Here is a 13,194-nt window from a genome sequence, read left to right as displayed (position 1 = left end):
AAATCCACTTCTCACCAGTTTCATCTTGCCATATTGAGGATGAGAGAAGTAACTGGTTATTTAGAACAGAAGCTCCTTGAGAGCAAAAACTGTTTCCTTTTTATTCTCAACATCTAACAGTGTCTGGCATTTAGCTGGCACTTGGGAAATGCTTGTTGATTGGTTGATTGCAAAAGTAGCAGGCCTATGAGTCAAGAGTCCCAGGGTGTTCTAGTCTTGGCTTTGGCATTGATTCCTTGTAAATCCACAGGCAAGTCACTTCTCTGGGTCTATTTCTCCCTCTGTAAAATGGAGATTAATACACTCCCTGTATTTTTTTTCCTCCCAGAATCCCACTGGATTTAAAGCTGGAATAGATCTCAAAGCTCATTGTGCAGAAGAAATAGGACTGCATTTGGATCCAAAGGAGGGGGCAGCTAGGTGGCGCAGTGGATAGAGCACCAGCCCTGGATTCAGGAGGACCTGAGTTCAAATCTAGCCTCAGACACTTAACACTTACTAGCTGTGTGACCCTGGGCAAGTCACTTAACCCCAATTGCCTCACCAAAAAAAAAATAGTGGATCCAGAGGAGCTGGGTTCAAATTTCAGCTTTGAGTCTTGCTTTCTTTGTGACCCTGGACAATCTACTTAAATTCTCTGGGTCCAAGTTTCTTCCTCCATAAAATGAGAGAGGGTAGGACTAGATCAGTTTTCATTGTCTGATCCTATCCTCTAGGCTCAGGGTTTCTTCAGTTTTCTCCACTTGAGACCCCTTTCCTCAGGAGAAATTTTTACATAGGTATATAAAATGGGTGTACAAAGCAAGCATTCACTGCCAAAATTTTGGGGACCCCCATATTCAGTTGCAGGACCTCATATGAGGTCTGGACCCACTGTTTAAGGAGCTTCGTTCTAGCTCAATTCCACCCTCCTCCCTCCATTTGACAAAGGAGGAAACAGGCCTAGGGAGGAAAAAGTGACCGTAATCATAGAGATAATAAGTAAGAGATGGAATTTTAACTCTGGTCTTCTGACACCAAATCAGAGTTCTTTTCACTAAACGGCAGAGTATAGAATCACAGGGCCTTAGATTTACAGCTGGAAGGGAGATATGGATATCAGTGAAGTTCTGAGACTGCAGTTTCGAGGCAGTATGATCTCTTTAACTCCCAACTCCTCCCTTCCCAGCCCCCCCCCCCCAGCTCATCTGAATGTCTTGGAACAGGGGGCTTACGGGTTATCGCAGATCTGGCTCCAAGGGGTTAAGTGATGGTAGGAAAGGCCCTGGAAGGAACCCGGTTTGCCCCGTACTTGTTGGGTGACCTTGGGGAGGCACTTCGGCTGGTTGGGGGCTTGCAGAGTGAGGGGTTGGACTAGGTCATCTCTAAGGTCTGAGGCCCTCCAGCTGCAAAGAGCTGGGGCTTGGTCCTGGCCTGGGTGGCACTGCAGGGCCTGGGACAGAGCCCGGCACACCGGACAGGGCTAACCAGGCTCTCCAGGCATCCGTCCCCGAGCATCTCCCAACTTGGCGCCTAGTTTGGGAGCTGCTCGGGGGCCGAATCCCTGGGGTGAGATGTGGGAGGGCCAGCGGGGGCAAGGGGAGGCGCCCGGGAGGTTTCCGATCCGGGGCCTTGGACAGCGCGGCAGCTGAGTATTGAGCAGTGTCCACGACCCAGAGCGCCCGGCACTCCTCTGTCCGAGCGCGGGGAGGGAGTGTGGGGGGCGGGGGGAGAGCTAGGGGCTCTCCCATTGGCTGCGGGGCGGGGCGGGGCGGGACGGGGTGCCTGGGAGGGCGGGAGGGCTCCGGGTCCAGCCTGGCCCGGAGCAGGGCCGGGCTGCCCCTGATCACTGGTGGAAGGGGCCGGAGAGCGGAGCGGCGGCAGAGCCGGGACCGGTGCTGAGGCAGGGGGAAAGGAGAACCGAGCCGATCCAAGCCGTGCCGATCCAAGCCGGGAGGGACAGCGCAAAGCAGGGCGGGGCTGGTCGGGACTGGTCAAGGCTGGCCCAGGGCTGGGGGAGGCTCTGATGCCATGGGCGCAGGAGAGGAGACCTAGAGCAGGAGGCTCCGCGCACGGCCCGGGCCGGCCGGGTATGGGCACCGAGCGCTGCCCTTGGCTTGGCCCCAGCCCCAGCCCCGGCCCCGGCCCCGGCTCCAGCCTCCGGCGCCTTTGTAACTCCCCTGCCGCCGCGCCACAAAGAGCCCGCCAACCCGAGAGCCGGGACCAACACCCGAGACCCGGGTGAGTGAGTGGAGACCATCCCCTTTGCCCCTCACCCCTCACCCCGCTCCCTGGGCCGATAGGGCTCGGCCCGGGGCGGCGACTTGGAGTGTGAGTGGGTGAGTGACCCTTTCGGAGAGTGTCTGTTTGTAGTGTTTATCCCAGTGTGTTCGTGGAGAGTGTGTGTATTGTGTGTACCTGGCAGCATGAGCACGATGTTTGGGAGCCTCTGGGGGTGGGGGTGTATAGATAGTGCTTGTGTGACCCTGGGCGTGTATTTAGTGTTTGCGTGGCTGTGTGTCAGTATGTATCTGTGTATGTGTCTGTGTCTCTGTACAGTGGCTCTCTGTGTGTATCCCTGAGTGACCTGTCAGGAGGTGCGTCCGCCGTGTGTATCTGTGTTTGCGTATACCCCCCACCCCTTGTCTGTGTGTAGCGTGTATCCGTGGGTTTGTGCTTCTGTGTGTAGCGTGTGTGTGTGATGTGTGGGAAACAGATTGGGAGCAAAGCCTTCCCTCTTCCCCCTCGGTCTCTGGGGGGCAGGCAGACCCTCCCCATCCCCATCCTTTCTCCTGCATTCAGGGAACCATCTTCTATTGTCCTTGCTGGCTATTCTTCAGATCTGAGGCAAGAAAGGAGGGGCCCTGGGCCCCAGTCTGAACCTCTCCAACTTGGGAAAGAGAAAAAGGGCTGGATTTGGGGGGACCTGGGGGTTATTTTACTGTTTCCAGGGGCAGGATCCGGGGTCCTAGCTTTTACTGTGCTAATGCCAGACAGAGTAGGGTTGGAGCCATGAGGTTGGCAACCTACCTCTCCTTCCCTCCTCTCAGGCACAAAAGTCTGTAACCATGGGAGACCTCCGCCGGTTTCTCATGGGGGGAGGGGACAAACTGAGACCTGCCTTCAGGGTTAGTGTCCCATGATACTTCTTTCTGATCCTTTGTGGAGGACAGAGGAGATAGGACGTTACTGGTCCCTGGGAAAGAAAGCAAGTTCTATTAATTACTAATATAATTATTATTTTGGTTTTGGCTCAGTACTTTAAGGAAAAGAAAAAAGAAACTTAGGGTGGGATGCTGAAGAATCTTTTCACTTGTAAAAACAGGAACTCAAAACACCTACCAGGGACCACCTTATAGACCTTCAGAACCTCCACTTGGGGGAGGGAGGGATGGTGTTGCTCTTATTTAAGAGGGGTGGCACACAGGCTGAATGACTCCTCCAAGGTCACTCAGCTGGCACTAGACAAAGATTCGACCTTCGAGGTTTCCCCAGGAAAGCGGGGGAGGGGAACAGGGACAAGCCAGGACCTGAGGAAGGTGGGATTTGTTGTAGCAAGAGCCCTGGATAAGGAGTCAGAGGGCTTGGATTCTACTTGGATGACCTTGGGAAAAATCACTTCATTTCTTTGGACCTCTGTTTTCTTCTCTGTAAAAACAGGAGACAGGGTGAGATCAGAGCTTCTTAACTTTGTGCCCTGGACCTCTTGGGCAGTCTGGTGAAGCCTATGGGTCCCTTCTCAGGATCATTTAAAAATATGAATAACATAAATCACATGGGACTACAGTGAAAACAAATTATGTTGAAAGAAAGATGTAATTTTTCCCACTTGAGTTAATGGACCCCGAATTAAGAAACCTGGACTACATGACATTTTCTTACTTTTTTTTTTTTGGTGAGGCAATTGGTGTTGTGACTTGCCCAGGATCACACAGTTAGTAAGTTGTCAAGTGTCTGAGGCCAAATTTGAACTCATGTCCTCCTGACTCCAGGGCCCATGCTCTATCCACTGTTCCACCTAGCTGCCCCCATTTTCAAGCTTTAGTTCTGAGACCCTCTATTTCTCCCCACTCTTGTTTCATAGGGATATTGGTAATTAAAGTTGTGGTTCCCAAGTGGCTTCCTTTACTGGTTTCTGTGAGAGATGGGGGCGTTTGAGCTTGGAGGTGGAAGCTCCACTTTTGTGGCATAGCGAAAAGAGTCCCCAATGTATAGATGGAAGACCAGGGTTTGAATTCTGCCTCTACTGATCCTGGCTAAGTCCCTTTTTCTTCTTTGGGCCTTAGTTTCTTTTCCTGTAAAATGAGGCCATTTCTACTGTCCCTTTAAGCCTTAAATCTTTGTGTAATTTTGTAGAGTTGTAGTGTGGTGGAGGGGCCCTGGCAGGGAGCCCTGAAGGTTGATGACCCCTCTTTAGAGGGACAGTCTGGCTAATAAAGCTCATGGGAAGGTGTTCTTTTTCTCTCCCCTATGCCAGGACCTCAGCTGCACTTTGAATGAATGAGCCCAAGTTCTTGGGGGAAACACAGGAATTCTTCACACTCCTGGGTAACATCCCGAGGGAAGGGATATGGGGATTACTCATAGGATTTAGGATGGGCTGTCTGCCCCCTTCATTTTACAGATGGGGAAACTGAGGCTCAGAGAGGTTGAACGACTTGCTTAGGGTCTCACAGCTAGTAAGTATCAGAGGCAGGGCTGGAACCCAGGCCTTGGTGACTCCAAGCTTTATTACTCTGTCTACTATACCATGCTGACTTTTCCCAGTGGGCTAAAAAGTTCTTGCATTGCAGCCTATGTCCCAAGCTTTGGGATCCATGGTTATTATCATGATACCTGAAATTTGTAGAGCACTTCATGTGTGTTATTCAGCAAACAATTCAACAGAATAAACATTTATTAAGTACCTGTTAAGTGTCACGGGCACCATGTTATAGTTTAAAGACTATACTTTTGGAAGTATATACTTTGGAAGTATATGCAGGAATACCATACTTTTGACACTTACTAGCTGTATGATCCTGGGTAAATGCCTTACCCTCTCTGTTCCTAACTCCCTAGGACTTCACTGCCAAGTCAGAGATTGCATTTTGCATTGGTGGAGGGAGTTCTCCAGGTTATAGGTTCTCAGATGTAGACCTGGAAGGGCCCTTGGAAGCCATTTAGCCTAACCTCCTCATTTTAGAATGGAAGAGACCCTGTCCCCAGGGGGATTATGTAACTTGCCTAAGATTATTGTTTGTCCATTTTTTTTTTTTTTTAGTGAGGCAATTGGGGTTAAGTAACTTGCCCAGGGTCACACAGCTAGTAAGTGTTAAGTGTCTGAGGTCGGATTTGAACTTAGGTCCTCCTGACTCCAGGGCCGGTGCTCTATCCACTGCGCCACCTAGCTGCCCCTGTCCTTCATTTTTTAAGAGAACCATGACATTGGGGTGATGTCATGACTTCCACTGAATTGGATTTAAGTGAGGGAGACTGTGCAAGATTACCAACCTCACTCTCTCCTCCAGAGCCATCTGGGCCCAGTGGTGAGATATTTATTAGGGCTACTGGAGATGCCCCCAAATGTTTAAGGCAATTGGGGTTTACTGATTTTCCCAGAGTCACACAGCTAGTATGCGTCTAAGACAAAATTTGAATTTAGCTGCTCCCAATTTCAGGGGCAGTGCTCTATCCACTGTGCCACCTTGCTGCCCCACCTTTGCCTATTCCTATGTATATTCTGTACCATGCTGTCTCTAGGAATATGAAGACAGAGACAATCCAAATCCTGCCCTCAGAGAGCTTACAGTCTAGGGACACTAGAAAGAGTGCTGAACTTGGACTCACAGGATCTGAGTTCAGATTCTGACTCCTCCAGTTAACTTCCCTGGGTCTCAGTTTCCTCATCTGTAATATTAGGAGGTAAGATCTCCAGGCTCATGGGGCTTTTTTTTTTTTTTTTTTAGGGCAATGAGGGTTAAGTGACTTGCCCAGGGTCACACAGCTAGTAAGTATCAAGTGTCTGAGGCTGCATTTGAACTCAGGTCCTCCTGAATCCAGGGCCAGTGCTTTCAGTGCTTTATCCACTGCTCCACCTAGCTGCCCCCTCATGGGTCTTTTAATGGGAAAGCAGGAGGGGGGAGAACAAATATATAGATACCTGCAATATGTGAAAGAGTGATATAAGTGGAAAAAGGGAGTAATGATCTCCTAGCACCTTATTATAGTCTCCCTATATCCTTTGGCAGCAATATGAGGAAAGAAGCAGTGATCATTTTTATTAGGGGGAAGGAAGGGGACTGCCAGGGAAGGCTTACTGGGAGAAAAACGCCTGGGTTGGCCCTGGAAGGAAGGAAAGAGCCTGGCCAGAGAGCTGGCCTTGGATTCTAGAATACCTGGGATCAGGTCCCATCTCTGACACAGGCTGGCTGTGTGACTTGGAGTGAGTCCCTTTTTTATTTGTATCCCCAAAAGCCCTGGGCATATAGTGTTTAACAAAAGTCTTTTGGCTGATTGACTTTCAGTTCTCCCAGGTAATGCTCTCAGTCAGAGAATAGGTATTGGTCTGTTTGGGTGGAGATCGATTCTGCATTAGAAGTTTTCTAAACCACTCAAAGAAAAAAAAATAAATGAAAGAAAAGGAAAAGATTTCAACAGACCAGGCAGGGGAAGGAGGGGATTTCCAGGCAGAGGGGATGTGTGACCGGAAGCATCAATGAAAGAGGAGATAGCAGGATGAGACTGGAGGATGGAGAATGGCTCAGGGTCGTTTTTTGTTTGTTTTTGTTTTTGGTTTGTTTTTATTTTTGTTTGTTTGCTTGCTTGTTTGAAATCATGGAGTATGGGTAAAGGAGTAAGGGAGAGGAGTTGGCACCAGATTGTGAAGGACCTTAGCTGGCAGCCTTAGGAGTGGATACTTTATTCAGTAAAAAGTGGGGATCCATAGGAGATTTTTAAGTTAAGGTGTAACGTGATCATGGCAGCACTTTAGATGGTGGCAGCAGAGAGAAGAGGATGGATTGGAGAAGGGTTAGGTGAGGCTGAAAGGCAATCAGGAGGCTGTTGTCATAGCCTGGTACAATGATCTCCAAAGCCTGGGCGGTGTTATGACCCTAAGCAGACTTTGGTGTGATCCGTCCCACCCCAAGGAATATGGGATTAACCACTTGGAGGGTGGAAAGATGGGTTGTCTCTCATCCTCCCCAGCAGCCAACAGGGGTCTTATGTCTGTTTCAGCCAATGCTCCTCCATTCACCTTGGGCCAGTACTACGAAAGCTTCCTGCCTCCTCACCTGTGAACCTGGGCACCACTCCCACAGGGCAATTATAATCTAATCCCAATCCAGGCACTCATAGTGGCCAGTAGGCAGGATTCATTGGGGAACTCCTCTCCCCAAGCATACACACCAGGGAAATAAAAATGACTGGTCGGGGTATTCGATTAAAAAAGTTTGGAGACCAAAGAGGGAAGAAGAAAAGGTCTGCACAGATTCACTTGAGTCTTTACATCTATATCAGGCAGGCAGGAGGGCAAAGTGAGTGGTGTTATGCTCACTTTACAAATGTGGAAACTGAGGAGCAGAGAAATGAAGTGACATGCCCGAGGTCATATAGTAGAGTCATTGTAGAGTAGGAATTAGAGGTGGGGTCTCCTGTCTCCCAGAAAGGGCCTTGTCTCCTACGACTGCTTGGTGTGGTACTTAAGTACAAAATGGTTCTGTTTCCAAACTTTTTCCTGTTTAGATTTGATTTTTTTTTCCTGGATCACCTATTCATTTAATGACTATTGTTTCCTGTGCATAGAGAGGTGCTCTGAGGGACAGAAAGGTTGGGCAGGAGAGAGGTGGGAGAGAAGATAGGAGGGAAGATGGTACCCATGGAATTCCATGTTCCAGTCAGACCAGCCTTCTTCTAAGCTCTATCTTAGACTCTCTGCTGTATCTCCTGCCTGTCCCCTATTCTCTCCTCCTCTCCGCCTCTCAGCACCCTTGTCTTCCTTTAAGGGTCAGCTTTGGAGCTCCTTCTTCCATGAAGCCTCCTGGGCTCTAATATTCTATGTTTGAAGCTCCCTTCCCACCTCTGACATTTTGTTATTCTCAGGAACCGTCTCTATCTCTGACATTCTATGTTCTAAGGTCTCTTTTACCAGGTGAGGAAGCTGAGGCTCACATAGGTGATGTGATTTCCATCAACTAGCATTTATAAAGCTTGTGCTAGGCTCAGCGGTGAAGCAATCCTTGCCTTCGCTGAGTTTATATTTAACTGGGGGAAACAATATGAACACAGAGAGATAATTAACAGACTTGTGACTTTATTGTTGTCAGGGAACTCCTTCCAACAAGGTAGGTCAGCACTTCCTCCACTACTTATAGCTGTAGAGAGTTGCCTAGAACAAGCAGATCTTTTGGTCTCAGTGCCCCTTTACACTCTTCAAAAATTATTGAGGATCCCAAATGATTATTTCTGTGATGTTTATTACATTAGAAATTAAAACGGATAAAATTTAAAAATAACAAACCCATTCATGTTAACATAAATATCATTTGGCACCAGTCTGGACTCAGGAAGACCTGAATTCAAAAACAGACTCAGAAGTGTCCTAGTGGTGTGACCTTGGGCAAGTCACTTAACCTCTGTTTGCCTCAGTTCCTCTTCCATAAAATGGAGATAAGAATAATGTTGTGAGGATTGGAGGAGATAATAATTGTACAGCACTTAGCACACTGCCTGGCACATAGGAAGTGTTACACAAATGTTAACTTATTACTTTCCCAAACAAAAAATAATTAGCCAGAAGAAGGGCTTTATTTACATGTTTTTTGCAATGCTTTTTAATAATGTCTGCCTTAATGGAAGACATCTGGATTTTCCTATCTGCTTCTGCATTCAGTCTGTTGGAATATGTTATTTTGGCTTAAGCATATGAAGAAAATCTGGTCTCACACAGGGGCCAGATACGTAGTTAGAAAAGGGAGGAGTATTTTTGTAGGAGAGTCACATCTTAGTATTATGATGAAAATCATTTTGACCCTTCGGGCCCTCTGGAAAAGTCTGAGAACCACTGACCCAGAGCCCTCAGAAGTTAAATGAGTTGGCCGGGGTTCGAAAGCCAGCACGTCTGGACGGTCAGGACCTCATCCCTGGTCTTCTGGCTCTGAGGCTCTCTCTCTGTCCACTGTATTACAGCCCTATGCTGCCACATATAAGTGAGCGGGACAAAATGACCACCTACTCAAAATAAATACTTGGAGTCAGAGAGTGAAAGTAGAAAAGATTTTTTTTTTTTTTAGTTTTTTAGTTTGTTTTTTTGGTGGGGCAATGAGGGTTAAGTGACTTGCCCAGGGTCACACAGCTAGTAAGAGTCAAGTGTCTGAGGCCGGATTTGAACTAGGGTCCTCTTGAATCCAAGGCCGGTGCTTTATCCACTGTGAAAGTGGAAAAAAAAACAACGTTTCTTTCTTTCTTGAGAAAGGGCGCAAACCTGAATATGGCAAGTGCACCACACAAGCTCAGAAGTAAACCTTATATACATTCCTAATGCAACACCCCCTCTCACCCCTGTCTGATTCCCATTGGCTGGTCATACAATCTACACAATCTAACTCAATCAGAGAACAAAACAAAACAAAAACAAGATGCACGTGTCTCTGAAGTTGAATAACAAAACCATGAGGCTGGTATCCCTAAACTTACATTAAAGAAACAGGACGATGATGTTCCTAAAGTTAAGTAACAAACAGGATAAACCCTTAATATAATCTGAGAAAAACACACTGCTCTCCCCATCTCTCACATAAGCATATGCAAAATATCTACAAAGGACACACCAGGTTATTTGGGGGAGATCTGGAAAGGCTGGGGTGCCTCAGGGGCGGAGCTAAGATGAACCCTCCAACATCCTGTGTTGCCCAGACTTGGACTTTGAGGCCTTCTGAAGCTAGAAACTCAATTCTTGGCAAATGCATCAGAGGTTGAGGGCGGGAACAAGGGCTGGAGCGGAACCTTTGTGGGTTCCAGCTCATTAACACCCCCATTGTAAAGGGACCAACTAAAGAGTTGGGTACAGAGCTTTTGTTGACAAAGAACACCAGGAAACCCAGCCCAGACTCACCATGGATTATTCTCTATTTATTCCCCAGGCCAGTCTCCTTAGCCTCAGTCGATTCGCTTGACCTCTCAACTTGCCTTTGGTCCTGCATTACCCCCTCCCCCTATATTATAGCTGGTGCATCCCCTGGGAAGATGGAGCCTCCTGACTATTTGAGATAATAGAATCAGAGATTAGATACCAACAAAGGGGCATTGGACTTCACTAAGTGTCTTAGAATCCTTCAATTCCTTTAGGATTCATCACCTTCTGTAAGGAAGCCTCTTGTGATCCTTCCAGTTGTTGGTGAACTCCTTCCCCTAGCTCCTTGTATTCATGTTGCATAGACATATTGTATATACATACAAAGAGGGACATCTATATACATATATGCAGACAAACATCCACAGCTTTGGGTCTTGCTTGGAGGGCCCTTAGAACAGAGAATGTCAGAGCTGGGAGGGCCCTTAAAACATAGGATGTCAGAGCTGGGAGGGGCCTTAGAACACAGGATGTCAGAGTTGGGAGGGCCCTTAGAACATAGGATGTCAGAGCTGGGAGGGGCCTTAGAACACAGGATGTCAGAGTTGGGAGGGCCCTTAGAACATAGGATGTCAGAGCTGGGAGGGGCCTTAGAACACAGGATGTCAGAGCTGAGAGGGTCCTTAGAACACAGGATGTCAGAGCTGGGAGGGCCCTTAGAACACAGGATGTCAGAGCTGGGAGGGCCCTTAGAACACAGGATGTCAGAGCTGGGAGGGCCCTTAGAACACAGAATATAGGACTTTGGAGATAATCTAGTCCTACCTTGTTACTTTAAACATTCAAGTCCAGAGGTCTCACTTTCCCAATGAATGACCTGTTGAAGGTGAAGGTCTTCATATGCCACCTGTGAATTAGGCAGGGAGTAGAATTAAACTCAGAAAAGAGGCCCAGATTCCAGCCTTCTTCCATTCTGCACTTCTCCCTGTTCAAACCCCTGCCAGGTCATACCCCAACAGTACCCGTGGGCAGAGACTCCAGCTGGGGTCCTTGAGCTAGGTCTTTGAACAAAGCAGGCTTTAAGGTCTTCTCACTGCTGATCCTAAGACTAATGAGCTGTGTGAGCCCAGAAAAGTCACACAACCTCTCAGAGTGTCAGTTTCCTTATCTATAAAATGGGGATTATATTTGCACTGCCTATCCCCAGGGTTGTCGAGAAGAAACCTTAAAATACCATATAGATACGTGAGCTATTATTGTCTGCTGTGTGCCTAACCTTGTTTTTATGAGGTAATTTTGCTTGAGTGAGAAGCAGTGTGACCTAGTGGTTAGAGGTGGTCCTCAGTGCCAGGAAAGACCAGGGTTCAAATCCTGCCTCTGACACATGCCAGCTGTGTGATCCTTGGGCAGTCACTTAACCTCTGTGGTAGCTCTCAAGACTTAGAGGCTGCAGAGAAGGTGCTGACCTGCTTTGGTAGAGGGAGTTTCCTCACCTGACAGCCCCTTACACCAATGAAACCATGTAAAAGTCTATTCCCTCACCCCTATCTCCGTCTGGCTTAAGTAGACTTGGGGGAGAAAGCCTATTTACTAACAGTGTATAAGTGAATAAGGAAGTGTATAAGTGAATAAGGATGGGCTGGGCCTGTTACCAGTGTGGTTTTAGGCTTTTTAAAAAAATAAAATTAATAAGCAATAATCACAAATAATCAAATAGATAAATTTTGTCTTTGAACATGGCTGATCAACATAAACAAACCGTGAGCCCATTATTGTGGGGAAGTTGCAAAGAGGCCAATTTAGGCTCTATACCAAGAACTTCCTAATAATCACAACTGTCCAGAGTAGAATGTCCTGCCCTTGGAGCTGGGAGGAGGGGGCTGGGAGGCCCTTTTCTTAAGAGTCTTCAAGGGGGCCACCCATTCTGATGGATCGGGGATTGTTTTTGGAGTAGATGACCACTCAAGACCCTTCCTACTATTAGAGTCAATTTTTCTGTGATATAATAGTTTTAGGAAACTTTTAGGCAAAACAGACAAAAAGCGATGATTATTCCTTCTGTTAATTGAATAATAAGTGAATAAAAATAATAACAACAATAATGATGATAATGAAAACTGAAATTTACATAGCACTTTGACATGTGCAAAACCCTTTAACTCTAATGTCTGCTACCCACAGCTCCATGGCAGAGGTAGGGCAAGCACAATTATCTCCATTTTAACAACTGTGAAAACCAAGGTTCCAAAGGTGTCCATTCCTGCTTTTACCACTTAGTACCTGTGTGATCTTGGGCAAATGACTTTACTTCCTTGGGCCTTAGTTTCTTTATATGTAAAACAAGGGGATTGGATTCGATGGTCTCTATGGGGCTTTCCAGCTCTACATTTCTGAACCTAGGATCCTCTCTGGGCCCCAGTTTCCTAAAATCCAACTTTCGACAGGAAGCCTGTTCTGATTCCCCTTAATTCTAGTGATTTCCCTCTACCGATGATCTCCTATTTCTCCTCTTATTAGCTTGTTTCTACAAAGCTGTTTGCATGTTATTTCCCTTATTAGATTGCAAGCTCCTTGAGGGCAGGGACTGTCTCTTGTCTTTGTTTGTTTCTTTCTTTTTTTGTGGGGCAATGGGGGTTAAGTGACTTGCCCAGGGTCACACAGCTAGTAAGTGTCAAGTGTCTGAGGCCGGATTTGAACTCAGGTCCTCCTGAATCCAAGGCCGGTGCTTTATCCACTGTGCCACCTAGCTGCCCCTCTTGTCTTTCTTTGTATCCCCAGTATTTAGCCCAGTGTCCGGCACATAGTCTGGCTGGCTGGGTAACCTCCAAGGTCCCTTCCAGCTGGTCCTATCACCCATGATCACACAGCTGGTAAATTCAGAGGCAATACATGAGCCTAGTTCTTTGGGATTCCAAGTCTAGCACTCTGTGTATGCGGCCCTGCCCTGCCCTGCCCTTCACTTCTTTGTAGAATTAAAAGACAGGAAGGGGATGTGCTTTCACTTTAACAAGGTAGTACCAGAGGACTGAGATAGGTTTAACTGAATTTTGTTGTCTTTTTTCCCTTTTTTTGTTTTGTTTTGTTGGGGCAATGAAGATTAAGTGACTTGCCCAGGGTCATACAGCTAGTAAGTGTCAAGTGTCTGAGGCCAGATTTGAATGCAG

The 13,194-nt window shown here is 47.2% G+C and overlaps 1 protein-coding gene across 4 annotated transcripts in view; it reads left to right on the top strand.

Annotated features, from left to right (window-relative positions):
• Nucleotides 1-1,788: 1,788 nt before the first annotated feature.
• Nucleotides 1,789-13,194, top strand: part of ARHGEF10L (Rho guanine nucleotide exchange factor 10 like) — a 237,951-nt gene continuing 226,545 nt past the window's right edge. For all 4 annotated transcript variants that reach the window (XM_043997671.1, XM_043997670.1, XM_043997669.1 and 1 more), the window contains exon 1: nucleotides 1,789-2,220. The gene's annotated coding sequence lies outside the window, so the exon portion shown is untranslated. The remainder of the gene's footprint in view (nucleotides 2,221-13,194) is intronic.

This window comes from Dromiciops gliroides, chromosome 3, assembly GCF_019393635.1.
Source record: "Dromiciops gliroides isolate mDroGli1 chromosome 3, mDroGli1.pri, whole genome shotgun sequence".
NCBI lineage: Eukaryota > Metazoa > Chordata > Mammalia > Microbiotheria > Microbiotheriidae > Dromiciops > Dromiciops gliroides.
The sequence above is the reverse complement of the archived record's forward strand: the minus strand, read 5'-3'. Positions and strand labels throughout refer to the sequence as shown.